At 47.4% G+C, this 17,215-nt stretch overlaps 1 long non-coding RNA gene across 1 annotated transcript; it reads left to right on the forward strand.

The window, feature by feature from the left end:
• The first annotated feature begins 3,698 nt into the window (after positions 1 to 3,698).
• On the forward strand, positions 3,699 to 12,490 carry LOC142587088 (uncharacterized). Its single transcript, XR_012829353.1, has 3 exons — positions 3,699 to 3,788; positions 4,893 to 4,977; positions 12,410 to 12,490. It is a non-coding gene; the product is annotated as an uncharacterized LOC142587088 (long non-coding RNA).
• Positions 12,491 to 17,215: the final 4,725 nt, after the last annotated feature.

Raw genomic sequence — 17,215 nt, forward strand, 5'->3', positions numbered from 1 at the left:
TAATGAACGCCGTCTTCTCGCGGTCCAGTTAATCACCGGAAATCTGCCAGCAGCCCGATCAAACATCCTTGGAGAAGTATTTAGATCCGTGCAAGCAGTCCAAGGCATCATCGATGCGTGGTGGTGGGTAAACGACTTTTCGGATGCTCTTGGTTAAATGTGGACAATCGACGCAAGAACGCCAGGTACCATCTCTTTTTTCTCAAGTACGACAGGCAAAGCCCAAGGGCTGGCTGATGGTTCGAAGACGCCTTTTGGAGCATTTTGTCCACTTCTGATTCGATGTCTCAACGTTGAGCATGCGATACACGATAGGGACGCCGACAAATAGGATTCGTGTCTACAGTGTTGATACGGTGGTGAACAACAGATATTTGGCTTAAAGTCTTGTCGTCGAAATCAAAGATGTCAATGTGCGATTCTAGGAGGAGGCGTATGTTCGTGGGCTGTGCAGAGGTGAGGTCAGGTGCAATCATTTTCGCTAAGTCGTCCGTTAGGGAAACAGAGCTGTGAGCTGCAATTCGTGCTAAGAAACCGCTCTCGGCATTCAGCCTTTCAATGTCAAATTCGGAAGTATTAGAAACGCTGGCCAAGAACATGGCGGCTAGAAGCACTTGAGGGCACAGGCATAAATTCCGAAACGGGAGGACGACGTTGATATTAGTAATCGTTAACAGCGTATGCGGAAGAGCAACGTTCCGCTTCAAAAGCCCGTCAATGATGGAGCGTAGGACATATTCACTGTCGGGAATCTGTGGCTGTGCGGTGAAAGCGACCTAATTGACATCCTCAGGTGATTGAGGCACATCTTCAAGTGAACACAAATGTGGTGGAGCGGTGCTCGGAGCATCGGCGACTTAAGACAGTTCCAACTGAAGAACGCCGGTTGCACAGTCGATGAGAGCGGAATGATGGGATAAAAAGTCCAATCCAAGGATAATGTCGGGAGGGCAGTTGTCGATCACAGTAAATATAGCACAAGTAAGGCGGTCGGCTATACTTATACGCGCAGTACACATTCCAAGTACAACCACCACGCCGCCGCGGTAACACGAAGCACTAGGGCAGCTGCTCGGGTGAGGACCTTCTTGGCTACTGCGGTGAGGAGGTCGGCTCGCGCTCACCCCAGATACGTGGGCTACAGTGTAGACGAGTGCTTGACCAGGTAAGCCGTCTATGTTAACGTCAATTATACTTCTCTATGCGGGCATAGACAGATGACTTGCTGCACTAGTGGGCGATAAAGTGCCAACTCCGAGGGCTGCATTTCTCATACCCCTCTCACACGGGAAGATTTTATGCCGTTCGAATCGAATTGCACTCGCATATATTCCCACTCAACGGGATTTACACGGGAAAATTTAATGTCGTTCGAAGGGAACGATATTTGCCATTAAATGAGTTAGGGGAGCTCATTCGCATTGAATTTTGAACCGAATGTACAACATTGACCACAGATTGACAACAGCGACACGCAACGCGAAAAAATAGCGCGTGCATCAGCAAAGTCAGAAGATAATTTTTTTACACTTTTAAAACGGAACAATTATTTTTGCCGCCATGATATTTTCACCACAGGCTGTGGTCAAGCACTATTACTCTTTGTATTAGGACTCTGTCGTGGCGGTCAGCCATATTGAATGTTTTTTTAGTAACGGCAGCAGTGGTGTTGTGTACTGTCGTGGTGGTTCGTCGGTGTTTGACGTGCGGTGCCATGGGTACAGAGGCAGCGGCTGCGGACCCGAAAGAAATTATGTTCCAGATTGTGATTGCTATCATTTGCGAAGGCCATTACATTTTACTGTGTAGCACCACACGAGACCGAATGGCATTCTATGTTACAAATGTCATTCGATGAGAATGACATTAAACCTTCCCGTGTAACAGGGTTATTAGTTTTCCGAAAGGGTGTGGTCAAAAGCCTCAGCGGACGAAAGGCGACGTGGCTGCGGCGAGCGGCAAGATGGGCGAGATGTTTCCGGTGAACGAGACTGGTGTCCGCGCGGCGATGGTGAGCGACTGTACCACGTGTTCCTAGCAGAGTTGTGGGTAGACTCGGCGGTGGGCGAAACATTGCGGACATTTCTAATAAAACGACTCAGGCTAGTCGGCGTGCGACGTGTTCAGGGCCACGAGTTGCGACAGTATCGGGCGACATGACCAATACGGCGACAGGTGAAACATATCGGCAGGTCGTCCGCGGTGCTCCACTCAGGCGGGTTCCGATAACGCTGAGAGAAGAGTTGACTCTGGGGTTGGTGACAGCACAGACAGAATGTAGGCTAAAGTTTTCAAGTTCCTGTCGAACAATGGCCTGCACGAGGGGAACTGAAAAAGGGGTAGCATCAGGGCGACGCGAAGTGAAAGCTGCAGGCGCCACCGCGGCTACTACACGTATAACGATTCGCACCACATCCTCTGAGGGCGACGCATGCTGCTGCGCGGGCTCATCACACGTCGAGGTTGCGGCAGTATTGGAAAGTCTGGTGAATGGGTGCAGGAAGCGTCGGCTTTTCGCCTGCTCGAAATGTCGTCACTCTTTGATGATAGCATCAACCGTAGAGAAGCTTTAGAACATCAGGAGATTAAAGGCGTCGTCAACAATACCGTTTAGCCCACGCCCTACCTTCGCAGCTTCTGTCATGTCCTGATCGCCTTTAAGACAAAGCACGAACACATCCTGCAAGTACGAAACAGGGTACTCTGTGGGGGACTGGGCCCGAGAGGCCAGTTCCTGCTTTGGGGCAATTTTACGGCCGGCTGATTTGCCAAGCAACTCTGTTAACTTTTTTTTTTACCTTGGACCCAGCTGATCAGCTCCTCTTCATGATTTTCGAACCACACCTTTGCCGTGCCTCTTAGGAAGAACAACAAGTTAGCTAGCATAGGTGTAATGTCGCATCTATGGATTCCACTCTCACGTTCGTACACAGCCGCACACTCTTCAACGTCGGCGCTATCAGTCCTGAAGAAAGTTCCGAGATCTCGGGTTGCACAGCCACAACCGAAGGGGACAGCGACGTAGCGTGCGATGGTGACGTTAGAGGCGGCAACAACGTTGAACCCAAGTGCCCACCGTCATTAATGTTGAGAACGATGATGCGACGTCCACTGGGGAGCTCCGTTTCCAGCCGTGGTAGCCCGCACGTCCAACCAATATGTTACGGTGATTTTGGGAGTATAAAGCTATATTTAAAATGTATATACAAGCAGAGTCGATTGGGCTAATATGGCTGACTAGTAACAGCACGCACCAGCCAGTGTCTCACGATCTTCTTCTTCTTCTTCTCTCCCTTCTTTCACCCTTCCATAACAATATTCTGAGAGACTAGGTTTAATTTATAAGGACGGCGCAGAAAACCATTTGTAAGAATTGAGTTTAATTTCATAACAGAACGGTTCCCTAATTAAGCCAAAGGAACATGGAAGCTAAATAAGTGAACTATTCCTTCCTAATGGATTCCAGTATTTAATGAAGAGCGCCGAAAGCCTCGTTTTTGAAAATACGAGGTGTAAGTGGTGGCGAACTACAACTAGACTCTCTATATACAATATTTTGTAACAGTTTTCTAACAGAGCTGTCGTTACTGCTTCGCTTGAGCTATGAAGCGTAGCACTCTCATCATTGCAGCTGCTTCTATAAAAGGAGAAAATCAAGACAGTTCGCTTTCTATTCTTCAATGCAGCACAGGTGCTTTAGTGAACAACGCAAACATCTGCCTGCGTTCTTCTCGTTACATTCGAATTTGTTAGCTCCAGAGAGGAGTGTTTCTCTGTCTGCTGTGGTGGTAAGCCCCCTGATGTCTTGCACTAGCGGTTAAGCAAATGCGATTTCTTTATATGCCTAATGTCACACTCGTAGTTGGGTAGACGTTGGACTTTATTCATTTACACCATCTATATTGTGGGGAAACACGGGGAAAGCAGGAGATGAAAAGTCTAGACGATGAGCAAAAGGAAAACAGGGTAAAATCAGGAGCCAAAGTTTCAACAAGTGTACGTGTCTTGTAAAACGCCTTCTTTTCCAAAGCATATGCCGCAATTAAAAGAAGTAGTCCACTTGTCGAAACATTGGCTCCCGTTTTTACTTTATCCTTTTGCTCATCGTCTTCAATGTGGTAAGGTATTTATTAATTATTTATTTTATATATAAATATAGATGCAGGTGGCCTACAGAAAACTGGGGAAAGGTATCCACGAGCTGTTAAACAGCGTCGGGAAGTGTAACGATTACGTTCTTACGCAGCTAAATTGTCAGCAAAATTTTTAAGATTTCTAGTAAGGTTAACGTGCGAAAGAATGGTTTAATATTAACGAGGAAAGGTAATTAAATATGCGAACAACGTGTATGAGAGTGCTTTAGCTCGACCTAAATATTCTTTATAAATTTAGGACGTCGGTTTTCGATTGTTCCGGTTCCCTAATGTTTCATACTGCTTTATTGACATAAGCAAAAAGTGCAGTCACATTCTCCTGAATACCTCAACCACCCAATCAGGCGTTTTATATGTATGAAGTATTTGTCAGGTTTCTGCAAGCTGTTCCTCTTCCCAGGAAAATAATAACGTATGTATAAGGTAGTATTGCGTTCGGATGGTCCTAACTACGCTTTCAGCTTTCAGCCTTGCAGAAAAATGGTCCAACAGAGTTGGGTAAGTAACTTCCCCAAAATATGTACCTCCAAGAGGTATCTGGCATGCGGACATTTTCATTAGTAACTACCGAATATGATGCGCAGTGTAAATCTGTTGTAGGATAGGTACACGTGTTCGCATAAACTTTGGTACGCGGAAGTATGCACAATTGTAACGTTGCAAATTCAATTCAGGAGCCATAAACAATTGCTGTTAAATGAAAGATGAGCTCATTTAACTTACAAAAGCATTTCACAGGTTGATATGGCAGGAATGCACATACCTTTCGCTGGTATCCTGCTTGCCTCGCTTTTTTGTGTATATGGAACAGCACTTTATACCGGTAAGTACACAACTAAATACAGGTTACATTGAAACTTTTATTTCTTTGTGATTGTTTAATTGTTTTGTTCATTTTGGCGCAAATAACATATTATCGAACATCAGGGTCTGCAATTCATTGTTGCCGAGAGTGTAATTTTCGAAAATATATTGTTACGTGGTAATGGCGGTTAAGAAAGCAGCCGTCCTAGGAAAGACAAAATTAGCGTTTCATTCGGTGAACTTGTGCCCTCGAAAACAAGCTACACTCAAAGAACGGCGACAGCGGCGAACACAGTCGGCGACCGTCGAAAATCTGATCTATGCGTCGGCTTTTACACATCAATCGCTGAATATTCCAGATTAATCGCTGGGACCCGCGTGTGTTCCACAATGTTCTACACTATTCGCGTCGCACATACATGCAATCAGATTACACAACGTTTGGTGACAGACAGCGGATGGAAATATAGATAACATTCCAGAAACTTCCGATACATGCAGGCACGTCCTGCGCTGCGCGAAAACATTTGTTAGATGGTCGTACATGTCGCGCAATAAAGACAAACAAGTACACCTGTCATATCCCCCTCTTAGAAAGCGTCGACGCGATAATGCATACAAACGAAAGTAATAAAAAAAGACACCCGTAGAAAAGAAAACAACAAATTAAGGAAGTTCGTCAGCGTCCGTAAAAGCGTTTCAGACGCACCACGTGGAACACTGCCGATCGTGCGCGGCGCAGCCGTGATTGGAAAATCCCGTCTGACACGACCTCATAGTCCAGCGTGCTAATACGTCGAATCACCTTGTAGGGTTCGAAATAGCGTCGCAATAGCTTCTCACTCAGTTCTCGTCGGCGTATCAGGGTCCAAACTCAAACACGGTTGCCGGGCTTGTACTCGGCGAAGCGTCGCCGGAGGTTGTAGTGTCGGTCCTCTGTTGGTTCTTGATCCGCAGGCGGGCGAGCTGTCGGGCTTCTTCCGCGCCCTGGATATAGCTAGCGACGTCAACATTCTCTTCGTCAGTGACGTGGGGCAGCATGGCGTTGAGCGTCGTCGCCGGGTTCCTGCCGTAAACCAGCTTAAATGGCGTTATGTGTTGTTTCTTGCACCGCCGTGTTGTAAGCAAACGTTACATACGGCAGGACCGCGTCCCACTTCTTGTGCTCGACGTCGACGTACATTGCTAGCACGTCAGCGAGGATCTTGTTCAGGCGCTCCGTGAGACCATTCGTCTGCGGGTGGTAGGCAATTGTCCTGCTGTGGCTTGTCTGGCTGTATTGCGGAATCGCTTGGGTGATCTCTGCTGTAAATGCAGTTCCTCTGTTGGTGATGAGGACTTCTGGAGCCCCACGTCGCAGCAGGATGTTCTCGACGAAAAATTTCGCCACTTCGACTGCGCTTCCTTTCCGTAGAGCTTTAGTTTCAGCGAAGCGGGTGAGATAGTCCGTCGCCACAACGATCCACTTATTTCCGGAAGTTGATGCCGCAAACGGTCCCAACAAGTCCATCCCGATCTGCTGAAAAGGTCGGTAAGGAGGCTTGATCGGCTGTAGTAATCCCGCTGGCCTTGTCGATGGTGTCTTGCGCCGCTGACAGTCTCGGCATGTCTTGACGTAACGGGCGACATCGGCGGTTAGGCGCGGCCAGTAATATCTTTCTTGTATCTTTGATGGCGTCCGGGAGAAACCGAGGTGCCCAGCAGTCGGATCATAATGTAGGGTGTGCAGTACTTCTGGACGCAGCTCCGACGGAACAAAAAGAAGGTAGTTGGCACGGACTGGTAAGAAGTTCTTCTTCACGAGTAGCTTGTTTTGAAGCGTGAACGAAGACAATCCGCGCTTAAATGCCCTAGGGGCAATGTCGGTGTGCCATTCCAAACACTCGACGAGGCTTGTTAGCTCCGGCTTATAATTCGCGCTTATTATTCCAAGGAAGGCGTCGTCATCCTCGACATCTTGCGGCGGTGGTTCAATGGGGGCGCGTGATAGGCAATGGGCACCTGAGTGTTTTCGTCCGGACTTGTAGGTTACAGTGATATCGTATTCTTGTAGTCTGAGGCTCCACTGCGCCAGTCGTCCTGAAGGATCCTTTAAGTTAACTAGCCAACACAACGCGTGTTGGTCGCTGACGACTTTTAATGGCCTCCCATATAGGTAAGGGCGGAATTTTGCGGTAGTCCAAATGATGGCGAGGCATTCCTTTTCGGCTGTAGAATTATTGCCTTCTGCTTTTGACAGCGACCGGCTAGAATAAGATATTACCCGTTCGTGTCCGTCTTTCTTCTGGACTAGTGAGGCACCGAGGCCTAGGCTACTGGCGTCAGTGTGGATTTCGACATCGGCGTCCTCGTCGAAATGTGCAAGTACCGGCGGCGACTGCATGCGTCGTTTATTTCTTTAGCTGCGTCGGCCTGCGGCGTTTGCCACTTTAACTCGAAATCAGATTTGGTTAGACGCGTTAGCGGCTCAACGATGCGGGAAAAGTACTTGACAAAGCACCAGTAGTAGGCACACATGACAAGGAATCTACGCACTGCCTTCTTGTCGATGGACTGCGGGAACTTTGCGATGGCACCTGCTTGCTGCGGGTCGGGGCGTACTCCAGATTGCTGATGACGTGGCCTAGGAACAGAAGCTCATCGTAAGCAAAGCGGCACTTTTCCGGCTTCAGAGTAAGCCCTGAGGACCTGCAGGCCTCTAGTACTGTTGCGAGCCGCCTAAGGTGATCGTCGAAATTTCTGGCGAACACAACGATGTCATCCAAGTAAATGAGACAGGTCTTCCACTTTAATCCTGCTAAAACCGTGTGCATCACGGGCTGGAACGTTGCAAGTGCCGAGAACAGTCCAAATGGCATAACCTTGAAACCGTAGAGGCCGTCTGGGGTGATGAACGCGGTCTTTTGGCGATCTCTTCGTCTACTTCTATTGGCCAATAGTCAGACTTCAGGTCCATCGACGAGAAGTAGTTAGCGTTGCACAGTCGATCCAGTGCGTCGTCTACCCATGGGAGGGGGTATAAGTCCTTCTTCGTGATCTTGTTCAGACGACGCTATTCGACGCAGAAACGTAGGGTTCTGGGCTCTTTCTTCACCAGGACCACAGGAGATGCCCAGGGGCTTTTCGACGGCTGGATGATGTAATCGCGCAGCATTTCGTCTTCTTGTCTTATCGCTTCGCGTTATCGCGTCGAAACTCGGTAAGGGTTCTGGCGGTGTGGTCGAGCGCGCTCTTCGGTTATTATGCGATGTTTTGCGACCAGTGTCTGTCGAATTTTTGATGACGTCGAAAGGCAGTCTTTCTATCGTCGAAGCAGGCTTCTAGCTGTTGCTACTTATTCACGGGGAGACTTGGATTTATGTCGAAGTCTGGCTCGGGAACTACGGCCTTCAGGGTAGATGCGGCAGAATCCGAGAGTACAAACACATTGCTGGTCTGCAGCTTTTCCTCGATGTATGCGATCGCCGTGCCCTTGTTGATGTGCTTGAACTCCTGGCTGAAATTTGTCGGCAACACTTTCGTGTTTCCTTCGCGCAGTCGGGCGATCCCTCTTGCGACACAAATTTCACGGTCTACCAATAGACCTTGGTCACCATCGATGACACCTTCTACGTCGTCAAGTGTTTTGGTGCCGACGGAAATAACAATGCTGGAGTGCGGCGGGATGCAGACTTGATTTTCAAGCATGCCTAAGGCGTGGTGACTACGAGAGCTCTCCGGTGGTATCGCTTGATCTTGCGACAGCGTTATCAATTTCGACTTCAGGTCGATGATTGCCCCGTGTTGATTCAGAAAGTCCATGCCGAGAATGACGTCTCGTTAACACTGTTGGAGGATAACGAAGGTGGCAGGGTAAATCCGGTCATGAACGGTAATTCTTGACGTGCAGATTGCAGTCGGTGTAATGACGTGTCCTCCAGCGGTCCGACTTTGATGTCCTTTTCATGCAGTCTTAACTTTCGTCAACTGAGCGGCGATGGGTCCACTCGTGACGGAGTAATTGGCTCCTGTGTCTACTAAGGCGGTAACTGCGTGGAAGTGGAAAAGCATGTCGAGGTCGGTGGTTCTTTTTCTGGCGTTGTAGTTAGGTCTTGGCGTCGGATCATGGTTGCGTCGTATTGAACTGAAGCTGAAACATCGCGTCGTCAAGTCGTCTTTCGTTGGTGTAGTCTTGGCTTCTTGACTTCGTCGGGACGGCGGCGTGTCGTTATTATGTCGTCCAGATGGTCTCTTCGTCGTCTTCGTCGGCGGCGGAGGATCTTCGTCAGTTCGACGAACAGCAACCGCACCTCCATCGGTTGCTGCTTTTAGTTTTCGGGATATGGGCTCGCTGAGCGGCCTCGGGCTGGGCTGCTGTATGGTCCGCGCTGCGGCGACAGGTAGCGGCCTCGTGACGGCGAAAGGGATGGTCGTCGAGGGCTCCACTGAGTGACGGCGAGGTAGTCGACTATATCACGAGGTCGTTCGCCAATCTGCGGGCGCGGCGCGTTAACAGCAAGACCTCGCATTCCCATCTCCCGGTATGGGCATCGCCGGTACACATGGCCGGCTTCTCCTCAGTGATAGCAGAGCGGGTGGAGGACGGGGGCTGGCCAAAATGTCTGTCTTTCTCGCGTAGGTGCGCTGGGCGAAGGGTAGGCGTGCTGGCGGCGGCGGCGCACAACGGAATTGTGGCGTTGGAGGGCCCTTGCGCGGTCACGGAGGGGCACCTTGACACCGTCCGACGGCGGCATATGTCATCGCTTCCGGCTGCGGCTGTGGTGATTCAGGTTGCACCTAAGAAACTGCAAGGGTTCGCACAAGATCATTTTTGACGATTTTGCCGTTTGAGGTACTTGAGTCTGCGACCTGGGGTACAACTTCTGCAGCTCTTCCCATACGACCGCTCTGATAGTCTCGCGCAGATCGTCGCCGGCCAGTGATTGAATTCCTGTGTAGTTGGTAGAGTTCGTGCGGCGGTTGCATTGCCGGTTCCGCATTTCGAGTGTCTTTTCGATGCTGGTGGCGTCCCGAAGGGACTCTTCTACGGTCTTCGGTGGGCTTCGTATCATTGCGCCGAAAAGTTCTTCCTTCACACCACGCATGAGAAGGCGAATTTTCTTCTCCTCGGGCATATCTGGGTCGGCGTTGCGGAACAGACGGTTCACTTTTTCCGTGAAGATGGCAAAGTTCTCGTCAGGTAGCTGCCCTCGGGCGCCGAGCATGGCTTCGGCCCTTTCCTTGCGCAAGACGCTCGTAAATGTGCGCAGGAAGAAGCGACAGAACAGGTCCCATGTGGTCAAGGTCGACTCCCGGTTCTTAAACCACGTTCTGGCGGCGTCTGCTAAGGCAAAGTATACATGCCGCAGCTTGTCGTCGGAGTCCCGGTTGTTGAAAGTCGCGATTCGTTCGTAGGTGTCCAGCCAGGATTCCGGGTCTTTAGCAGCTGCTCCATGGAAGATCGGTGGGTCTCGAGGATGTTGCAGGATAACGGGGGACGCTGGGCCAGCCACTGAGGTTGTCTTGGCAACGATCTCATTTGTCGTCTCAGGTTGAAGTCCGTGCTCTCGGGGCAGCCCTTGCAGTCTGCGGCAAGCACGCTGGTCTTGGGCGATGCTGGTTTTGTCCTCGGGCTTCGGGTTTGGATCACGGCTTTGCAGGGGCGTTCGGTACATGAACGCACAAGCACCTCCACCACATGTAACGTGGTAGTGGCGGTTAAGAAAGCAGCCAAACTGAGAAAGACGAAATTAGCGTTTTATTGGGCGCGCTTGTGCCCTCAAAAACAGGCTACACTCAAAGAACGGCGACAGCGGCCAACACAGTCGGCGATCGTTGAAAATCTGATCTACGGGTCAAACGCGTCGGCTTTTACACATCAATCGTCGAACGTTCCAGACTAATCGCGGGACCCGCGTGTCTTCCACAAAGTTCTACACTATTCAAGTCGCGCATACATGCAATCCGATTACGCAAGTTTTGGTCACAGACGGCGGATGGAACTATCGATAACATCCCAGAAACTTCCGATACAGGCAGGCGCGTCCTGCGCTGTGCGATAACATTTGTTAGATGGTCGTACATGTCGCCCGATAAAGATAAACAAGTACACGTTTCAATATGTATCTCCGTGCACGATGTGAAACTTATAGCACCGTGCATGAAAACACCAGCGTTCCTGCTGAGAAGCTGCGTGTAAACACTGCTCTGAGCGGGACGGGCAATACACGTCAAGCTTACGTTACGTAGCAATTTATGGGGCGCTGATTAAGGCTGACCGTTTCCTGGAGGTCGAGGCGCGATGCCTTCCACACCAGTGACGCTCCTCATAACGTGAGCGTCGTGAGACGTCTGGCAGCGGCCAGGGCGCAACCCTCGCAGCCATGCTCATTTAAAACACCGTCAGAAGAGCCAAGGACCACCGTAAACCTTGTTATCACTGTCAATGCTTCGCTTTTCAGGCAATACTGAGAATTTGTTTAACTGATTATGTCAAAAAACAGCAGTTAAATTCCGATCTAACACCGTCATATGTGTGTAGCTGCTATAATGCGGTTCTATTCGTGGTCCATTGTAATAGAATAGTGAATTGATACTACTACCAGGAAGACGAAGTTGCCCTGCACTAGACTCTGTAGTAACCCGGGCGTTCTTTCCTGCATTCATTTTTTTGGGGGGAGGCGAGGTGGCGGCCAAGGGCAACGTTGATTAGAAAGTTTTGACGCATATTATTTCTCAGCTTAAGGATTGAAATATCTGTCCCTTATCGTGATAAGGAATAACGAATGTCGGCCACATATAATAGGTCACGTAGTAGTGAGCATTGCGACCAAATCTGAGATAGGTTACTTTGCAGCACCCTTGAAACGGCTCCAGGGAAAGCAGTCAGCATGGCGATCGTGGGAAATTTTTGGCGTTCTCTAATGATTTACTCTTAAACAAACACAAAAAAAAACAACGAAGGACATATTCCCACGAGAAATAAGTCCTTGAGGGGCCCTCTCGTATGGTCTGAAACAAGCGATGCAAACGCAGTTAGCTACAATATCTATTCTGCCTCCCCATCTCCTCTCCAATCAGGAGGCGACAGTAATTTCGTTGTGTGACATAATGAGAGCTTCCTGACTGACTGCAACGCATTCTTGTACCCATTGGTGAGCTAGTGCGTTTTTAGAAGGAAACTAAATTTGCGTTAACAACCAATTGCATATATTGCTTTGGTTTGAGAACAGGAGTTTTTATACTCCAGCTTAAAAAGAGAGAGCATTTATATTGCCAAAAAGCATCCCAAGCACTTACAGTAGTTATATGCAAAATTTCGAATATTTTAATCAATATAAATATTTACGCACATCTTAGTTCAAGAAATCTTGAGAAACAATATGATGTTCTTTGTTAACTTGGTCAAATCTGCACAAAAAATTGACTTCTGTAAGAATAAGTGACTCATGAATTTAAATTTTGTGTTTCAGATTATCAAGGGTGCGAAATTCCGGATTGAGGTCTACGAGATATAGGTTGCTGTTTCACAAATGGCACACAGTGCGTCTGTAAATGCAGTAAGAGCAAGATCACTATGGATGTTGGAACGTTAACGAAAAGCGTAATTTACATTGGTGTGTCAGACACATCAATGCAAATTATGATTTCGTGCAAATATGCTTTCGTGATACATGGTGTAGTGATGTCTTACAGCAGAGCCGTTAGTAGGGCTATTAGCGCTGGAAATTGTTATATGCATGTTTCACGGCCTCCTAAGAGAACAAGGTGATTGACGGAGTGTATATTTAAAGCTTGGGGTGTGTTTGGTGCTATGCGCCTGAAAATTCTGAAAGGTATTGCTCAAGCAGTACCTATGCAAATATAGCTTAGCAATGCCTTTTATCCGCTTAGAGGTGTTACATGAAACGCTCACGAAAATTTACCGCCACCCTTCTGGAAACAAACGCAGCAGCAATTCTTTATCGCAGAGAACCATTGCTTCGTTACAGGTTACGAGTACCAAAAACTACAATTGTGCAGGGTAAATAAAGCGTTCAACTTACGCTTAGACGCGCTGAACATCTTTTCAAAGGTATTTGACGAGCCTAGCGTAAGCATTGTCCAATGTCCTCAATGAGCTCTACATTCGAGAAAAATGAAATTTTGCATAAAAATTGGAAATCTTACGCGTACTGTATGTAGGAACGTCGGATAATTACATTTTTTTGCAAAATATTCCTTATAGGGACACTAAAGCAATACACTAAATCGGTTTAGAGGAACAATGCGTTCTTTGAGAATACTATTGGTGTTTATTTCGAAGTGACAAGTTCAATATTAGAAGAGAAAATGAAGGTCAAAGTTAAAGTTTCTGAATTGCGCGTCGAATCGTAAACCCCAGTAAATCACTGAGAGGTCACGTATTTCAAAGTATTCCCCCTATTTTCGTATTTCGTGTTTTTCGTATTTCGCTCTGTCTCGACGAACGTTCACCAATGCCCTTGTGCTCAATGTTAGGCTCCTTAATAATGGAATGCTGACTATGTTTACCGCTAAAGAAATAAAAATGACCTAAGTGATACTGTCAAAATCAATGACGTCAGAGCAAGCAGGTGCGGTAACTTCAAAATGGCGTCGCCACCCGTGGTTTGTTATTGAGCTGTTTCTGGCTACCTTGTCATGTGCTGGAAAGCGTTATACGTTAAATATGTACACTTGAAACCAAGTTCAAATTTGGTGTGTGTGTGAAAACATTTATTGGAATGAGGTCCGGGGGCTCGACTTCTCAAGTCAAGGCGGGCCGCTCCCACGTTGGCACTGTCAGGCCAAGCCTTTCAGCGACATCATCGGCCCTCTGGACGGCCCTTAGTTTGTCCTGAAACAATGGGCTTTGAATCCGTTTCTCCCACTGTGTCCATTCTTCAACGAGGTTGGGGAGAATCGCGGGCACCCCGCCAGCATATGTCTCATTCCAATGATGCCATTACAATCGTTGCAGTCCATCTTAATCTCCCTCTCTGGATATATTCTGTTAATGGTGTATGGTGCGGGATATGTACCTGTTCGCAATAAGCGCAGTGAGACTGCCTGAGCCCTGTTCAGTTTAGAATGTGGCAATGGGAATTGCCTGCATCCTAAATAGTAGTGTTTGGTAATGTCATTGTATGTTATTAAATGATCTCTAGATTCCCTGGCTTGATGGTGAACGGCTCGGTTGTGACTGTCACGGTTAGCAAGCCCTCGTGCCAAGCCATGAGCAACCTCATTGAGGTTTATCCGAGTCTCGTCAACTTTTCCCATTTGCGCAGGAAACCATCGAATTTCAGTTCTCATAATCCCAATGTTTTCAAAAAGTTTAGCTGCAACTCCAGCTACGTAGCGTTTATCAAAACACTTTATAGCGGATTTCGAATCACTGTAAATGCAGGCCCACTTATTACTCCTGATGGCTAGAGCAATTGCCACTTGTTCCGCCACCTTGGGGTCCTTGGTAAAAATAGTGATAGCATCTTGCACCTTGCCTTGATAATTTGAGAGAATTGCCGTATATGCTTCTTTACCTTTCACCCAGGCTGCATCAACTACAGCTGCCAATTCGTTCTGCTGTTCTATTTCCTACAAGAGTGATTTAGCTCTTGCCTTTCTCCTTTCGACATTATATTCTGGATGCAAGTTTCTGGGGAGAGGGTTGGTTCTGTTCTTGTTCCTAACGTCAGTCCCTAATTCCACTTCAGCTTCTATTGGGCTCCTTGATGTGTTCAGTTCTGCACCTATTGCCTGTAATATGTTCCTGCCAGCTCGTGATTTTGTCAATCTTTCGTGTTGCGCTAGCTGTTGGGCCTCCGCGATATCTTCCATTGTGTTGTGCACCCCTAGACTCATGAGTTTGTCAGTTGCAGCGTTACTGGGTATCCCTAGGGCTACTTTAACGAGCTTCCTGCGGATCACATTCAGTTTGTTAAGTTCTGCCTGCTTCCATTTGAATAATCCAGCCACATAAGTGAAGTGACAGAGAGCAAAGGCGTGTTTTAGCCTCAAAGCGCTGTCCTCTCCTAAGCCTCTGTGTCTATTGGTAATTCTCCTTAGTAACCTAATGACTTCGTCTGTTTTATTCTGGATATGTTTTATTGTTCTATAGTTAGCATTGTTTCCGTCTATGTGATACCCAAGAACCTTCATTGTTTCAACTAGCCTCACTGCGGATCCTTCATGAGTGTTTAAGCACACTCTTGGCTCAACTTCCGGAATGTAACCTCTTGGTTTGCGACCTTTTCTGCGATGTTTAATGACCAAAATTTTTGATTCGGCTGCCGAGCATTTCAACCCCATGTCTTTCAGTTTGTTCTCTACAACATATAAACTTTCCTGTAATCTGGTCTCTGTGTGTCGTACATTACCCTTGGCACTCCAAATGGTTACGTCGTCGGCATATACCACATAATTTATACCCTCAATTTTCTCCAGATTTCTTGCAACCTTGGACATTGCTAAATAAATAGCATGGGTGAGAGCACAGCCCCTTGTGGAGTGCCTCTATTTCCCAAATTCTTAGCTTCTGATTTAAGCTCACCCAGCATGAGTTGTGCAGTTCGATTTCTAAGAAAGTCCTTAATCATGTTAAAAAGTCTCTTACCTAACCCCATCTCCGAGAGAACGACAAGTATTGCCTTATGCTTTATATGATCAAAAGCTTTTTGCACATCCAATCCCAAAAGAGCTTTCGTATGGGCTGGGCAGGCCTGTATAAATTGGTGTTTGATCAGCAGCATAGCATCCTGAGTTGACAGCCCGGGACGAAAGCCGATCAAGTTGCATGGGAGGATGTCGTTCTGCTCAACGTATTTAGTGAGTCGATTTAGGATGATATGATCCATAGCTTTGCCTTAGACAGGACGTTAAGGAAATAGGACGGAGGTTGTCCAGAGTGAGTTGTTTTCCTGGCTTTGGTATGAGGATAGTATTGGCCGCCCTCCATTCCTCTGAGTATACCCCTTTTCTCCAACACTCATTGAAATGTTCAGTTAGATAAGAAATTGACTCATCATCCAGATTTCTTAATATCTTGTTAGTTATTCCGTCAGGTCCAGCCGCCGATCTACTATTAAGACTGTGAAGAGCCGCCCTCACTTCACTTTCAGTGAAGTCCCAGTCAAGTTCTTCACATATGCCTCCCGTATATTCGGGGCTCTCGTCTTCTTCGTTTGGTTGTTTAAGTGGGAGATATTTGGCTGCGAGACTATCCATGATATCCTTCTGTGTTTTATTTTGGCTTTCCTGATAAACCTACATAGATATAGCTGTTCTCTTGCTTGTCCTTGTTTCATTCTCGTTGAGCAAGTGCTTTAGGAGGTTCCAGCTACCTCCATGCTTGAGTCTACCATCAGCCGAATTACAGATCTCATCCCACTGTTGCTTCACGAGAGTCTTCGAGTGATCATCAATTTCTCTGTTTAATTGCGCAATTTTTTTTTCTTAGCCTTCTGTTAAGTCGCTGCGTTTTCCATTTCTGTAATATAGACTGTTTGACCTCAATCAGGTGCGCCAGTCTGCCGTCCACAGCCTCAATATTTTCCTCTGTCCTGATTTCTTTAGTGGCCTCTTTGACGTCCTCTCTGAGCTGGGTGACCCACGCCTGAAGGGGATCCTGCTCGGCATCTAGAGGCCCCACTTTCCTTCTGTTCGCCCTGATTTTTCTGAACTGATCCCAATCAGTGAATTTGAAGATTCTAGTTTCCTGTCTCAGTATGCGTATGGTTATGTGTATGATATAATGATCGCTCCCGAGATCCATGTTTGAATTTTCCCAATTGGCTCCCCTTGAGTTGTTTACGAAAGTAAGATCTGGTGTGGAATCCCTGCTTGTGGACGTGCCACAACGGCTGGGATACGCCGGATCAGTAATCAAGCATAACTCCAAATCCATGGCAAGACTCCATAGCTCCTCTCCTTTTTTTGTGTTCCAAGTGTATCCCCATGTGTGATAGGGAGCATTAAAGTCCCCTTTAATAATGAGCGGCGAGTTTTTGGCAACCGAAAGCACCTTGTTGAAGAGTGCTCTAAACCTCTATCTCATGTCGTAAGGACTGCTGTAAATATTCAAACAGAAAATGCTTTGCGTCTTACCTCTGTTCCTTTTAAGTATTATCTCAATTGGAATAAATTGAAACCTGGAATGTCTAAGATGAATATCATGCTCAATGTATGGCAACTTTTTGTCAATGAGGGTCGCCAACCCCCTCCCCGTTTTTTTGTCTCTACATATAACTTTGTACCCAGTAAGCATAATTTCGGCCGCT

Source organism: Dermacentor variabilis, chromosome 7 (assembly GCF_050947875.1).
Source record: "Dermacentor variabilis isolate Ectoservices chromosome 7, ASM5094787v1, whole genome shotgun sequence".
NCBI classification, from domain to species: Eukaryota; Metazoa; Arthropoda; class Arachnida; order Ixodida; family Ixodidae; genus Dermacentor; species Dermacentor variabilis.